At 39.5% G+C, this 1,062-nt stretch overlaps 1 protein-coding gene across 1 annotated transcript in view; it reads right to left on the reverse strand.

Annotated features, from left to right (window-relative positions):
- LOC107745054 (SNARE-associated protein Snapin-like) overlaps positions 1 to 1,062 on the reverse strand; it is a 16,026-nt gene that overhangs the window by 7,900 nt on the left and 7,064 nt on the right. The window lies entirely within an intron of this gene.

Genomic DNA, 1,062 nt, shown 5'->3' on the forward strand with positions numbered 1-1,062 from the left:
TTTTTTATCTGTGTACCTTCAAAATAACAGTGAAACGTTGTACTTTTGTAAAATAAAGAAAACATTCAAAATGCACTTGCCGTCTCTGTGAACCTCTTCCTGAAATGAAGAAAAACTCAGCGATACTGTCTAACGTTATACTTGTCACACAGAATGAGAAATATATTTATAGAAAACGAAGTGCCCGCTTTTACCCGTTTACGTTTTGCTTATTTGACATTAAATGCGTTATATAAGTCACTTTGGAATATAAATCCTAACACGTTCAGATGATTAAAAATGCAACGTGTAGTCCGGAAAATACCGAATAGCAAAAATTTTTGCGTCTTTGGGTCACGACATGGACCCCAGTTTGAAAACCCCTGCTCTTACTCATATTATCCTCTCCTAACAGTAATAACCATAACAAGACTTATAATCAGTCAGGTAAAGGCGAGCCAGGCACATCAGTCACTTATCATTCAATACGAAAGGCTGCTGTGTTGCTTGTAGAGGACACTGTTCTGCTGTGGCTTTGTTTGGACTCTTTGTCGAAATAGAGCAAAATGAGAAAATAGTTAGCTACTATTAATAGTAAACTCACTCAAAATATACTTGTTGTTATATTGATTCAGTTCAATAAACATTTGCAATGGTCCTGATATGAGGAAAAACACTCTTCCTCGTGTTTTGCTTAACTGTATGTCATAAAATAAATTATAGTGCCATTCTTTACAAACAACATTTATTTTAAGGCTGATCCCTTTCGCGATGTGACCGGAGGCGAATAAATACAGGTGACTATAACTGCGACAGGTCGCTAGGACGGCTCATTTAACGTTAGCAGATCGCCAGGTAGACGTACAGCAGTGACAGACAGACACATATAACGGTGTCTGATGTTATATACAAGATGTTTCCCAGCCGACAGTTGTCCATTTTCACCTGTACAAGTGAACAGAACACTGAGCACCGGCAGTAATGAGGCGCGTTGGAGTGACGTCCCCGCCCCTCTTCATCTGATTGGCTGAGGAGGAGCTGTCAATCTAGAACTAGTGGACCAATGATGACGCTTAAGCCCAC

The sequence above is a fragment of the Sinocyclocheilus rhinocerous genome, unplaced genomic scaffold, assembly GCF_001515625.1.
Source record: "Sinocyclocheilus rhinocerous isolate Xijiao unplaced genomic scaffold, SAMN03320098_v1.1 scaffold438, whole genome shotgun sequence".
Lineage (NCBI taxonomy): Eukaryota > Metazoa > Chordata > Actinopteri > Cypriniformes > Cyprinidae > Sinocyclocheilus > Sinocyclocheilus rhinocerous.